This window comes from Kogia breviceps, chromosome 5 (genome assembly GCF_026419965.1).
Source record: "Kogia breviceps isolate mKogBre1 chromosome 5, mKogBre1 haplotype 1, whole genome shotgun sequence".
Taxonomy (NCBI): Eukaryota; Metazoa; Chordata; class Mammalia; order Artiodactyla; family Physeteridae; genus Kogia; species Kogia breviceps.
Genome location: NC_081314.1, coordinates 50,267,663 through 50,270,821, shown reverse-complemented (window position 1 = coordinate 50,270,821; position 3,159 = coordinate 50,267,663). Strand labels below are relative to the sequence as shown.

At 43.9% G+C, this 3,159-nt stretch overlaps 1 pseudogene; it reads right to left on the bottom strand.

Moving 5' to 3' along the window:
* Positions 1 to 1,814: 1,814 nt before the first annotated feature.
* LOC131756807 (phosphomannomutase 2-like) lies at positions 1,815 to 2,556 on the bottom strand (annotated as a pseudogene).
* Between the last annotated feature and the right edge of the window lie 603 nt (positions 2,557 to 3,159).

Here is a 3,159-nt window from a genome sequence, read left to right as displayed (position 1 = left end):
TGACCCCCAGCAGAGGCCACGCTGTAGAATAAAGCTGGTCCCAGCACCTATCTGTGAAGAGTTTGGGGGGTCTCAACGTTGCCAAATACTGAAAAGTGACATGTGAACAATTACCTTGGGAGCTCTCTTCAGCTGTGTTCTGAACTAGGGCCTTGAGCTGCCTCCAATTTCACAAAGAACTTGCAGAATGTGGAAGGGAGGAGAGAGGGTCCCAACCACAGCTACTCTCACCCCTTAAGTCAAAGTCTAGGTGAGGGCCTGGGTGGACAACTTTTATTAAAAAGTCTGCAGAGAGGGCTTCCCTGGTGGCGCAGTGGTTGAGAATCTGCCTGCCGATGCAGGAGACACGGGTTCATGCCCTGGTCCGGGAAGATCCCACATGCCGCGGAGCAACTAAGCCCGTGAGCTATGGCCGCTGAGCCTGCGCGTCCGGAGCCTGTGCTCCGCAACGGGAGAGGCCACAACAGTGAGAGGCCCGCATACCACAAAAAAAAAAAAAAAAAAAAAAAAAAAAAAAAAAAAAAAAAAAAAAAAAAAAAAAGTCTGCAGAGAGATAAAGTACAGCTCCTATTCTTATGAATAATCTAAGCTCTTACCTGAGAAACTAGAGGCAAATAATGCCTTTGGGAAGCCAGCCAGGTCCAATAAGAAGATACTTTTAGTAACATTTAACATCCCAAGTTAGTTTCTCCAGACCTGGGATCAGAACCTACATCCAAGGGAAGGACTGTTCTGCTGGTACCAGCTCTCTAACCAGGGGTTGTTGGTTTCTATTTCCTCCCATCTCCATGGTTACCGAGAACCAACCAGGGTATTCAAGGTGTAGTGAATACAGAGCTGATCTGTCTTCTGGGAGAGCTGAGTGCAAACTACTTGGGGTCAGTGGTCACTTGGCTGGTCTTCTGGTGGCAGCCTGTACTGAGGTCTGCATGTCACAAACAGGAAGCAGGATTGGAAAAGAAAGGTTGTACAGAGTCATGTAACTGAATACCACCACAGTGATCCCATTCTTCTCAGTTTCAAAGCCCCATCAAACTGACGCTCAGGAGGGAGCTTCATTTCAGAAAGTGTTTCTAGACTTTTGTCCCAAGGTTGAATCATTGTAATTGTCCTGTCCTTTCTTTCTCATCACAAATCCCTCTTTCTGTTATTGATGCAGGGGGTCCAAACATAAATATCTGTTACATTTATCACTGGACCCATGAAGAGGCAGGGTCCTGGCACTTTCTCTATCTTTCTAGAATGATAGGAAGTTTCCCCAAAGCCCAGGCATACTGTGATTGCAGTTGGGAGATAAAGTCTATTGTTGGGGCTATTCCTTTGCTCCAATCTTTTCTTTTTTCTTTCTTTTTTTTTTTTTTTTTTTGTGGTATGCAGGCCTCTCACTGTTGTGGCCTCTCCTGTTGCAGAGCACAGGCTCCGGACGCACAGGCTCAGTGGCCATGGCTCACAGGCCCAGCCTCTCTGCAACATGTGGGATCTTCCCGGACCGGAGCATGAACCCATGTCCCCTGCATCAGCAGGCGGACTCAACCACTGCGCCACCAGGGAAGCCCTTTGCTCCATTCTTGGCAAGTCTTTTCTTCTCTCTTCTGGCATTGGTGGTGGAAGGCCTCATGTGTTTGGGGATAGAGGGAGGTTTCTCTGCTGCATGAGGATATCACTGTCAGGAGCCTATGAGATGACTGAACCCTGCGGAGAGCCTGCCCTGGGCTAGGTCATGTGGGCATAGGAATGGGAGACCTTGGGTTTGGCCGCTGAATGACCCTGTCAGGCTCATTAGCTCCCTCTTCTTCCCACAGGGAAAATGACCATTAGTACAAGAGCTCTTCACAGATCTTGCCTGTGTCCTCAGGCACAGACTCATGTGGCCTGCAGTTCCCAGGTCTGTGGAGATCTCATGGTCGTTCCCACCTGCCACAGTGTTGTCTCCAAAGAGAGAAATGGTCTTATAACCATGATTTTCTACATGTCCCAGGCAATACCTCTTGCTCTATCCATCCCGAAAGACCTCAAAGCTGATCTGGCCTCCCACAGAAAACCTGAGGCCTTTATTTGCAAATGCTTTCCACAGATTTGCTACACATTTTTGTCTTACATTTTCTTTCTTTATAATGTGTATAGAACTCCATGTGTTTTTTCGGGCTGCAGCTTCTTTCAATAGAGGATGAATTCACATCCCATTTAGAATTTCAATGAAAGCACCCCTTCTTCTTCAGGAGTTTGGTTTCTACAATGTAGCTCAGTCATTGATTAAATCTTGGATTAGGGCCTTACCAAGATGACCTTCAATATAAGAGTTGCCCATCTTTGTACGCTACCAAGCCATCTCCTGGAAACACACAGTCATATTTTGTTAACCTCATCATTTCCCAGCTTCACCTGCACTTTATCGAAATTCAACCCGCCTATGACTCAGATTTTGATCTTCTGCCTCAATTTTTATAGAATGCCATTTATTTCTTTAGTAATTTTCTGCTGAGGGGCCAGCAGGGTCCAGTCCACACCAAGGAGGCAGAACACTGGGCCAGAATCCCTCAAGTCCCTAGTTTCCATCCCCTCCTCTACTTTCTGTTAAAATAATGAAAATAATTGACTGTTTTTAGTATTCTATTTGATCTCCTACATATAATTTTATTATTCACTGTTTCAGTTAGTTTTATGGTGGTTATTTTAGGGATTACAATATGCTTCCTTAACTTTTCACCTACCTTGAATTAATATCATACAACTTCATATAAGGCAAGAATTATTTCCAGTCTCATTTTCTTCAGCTGGATTCACTTCCTGTGGTGACCCTTTCAACTCTGCTCTGTTAGTCTTAGATTCTCTTTGGTTTTGTTTTACTGAAAGTTTATTTTGCCTTTCTTTTTGAAGAATACCTTCATTGTATATAAAATTCTAGGTAAATGTACAATTTTTATCCTTATTTCTAACTTTGTACTGCACACAGAAAGCTTTCAAAGATAGTACAAAGAATTTTTATATATCCTTCACCCAGGTACCCCAAAGTTTAGCATTATACCATATGTGCTTTATCTGCTATACGTACCTGTTTCTTTTTCTCAGAACCATTTGAGAGTAAGTTGCAGATATGATGACCCTCTATCCACTAATATTAGTTTAATTTGCATTTCCTAAAAATAAGGGTAAATGTAC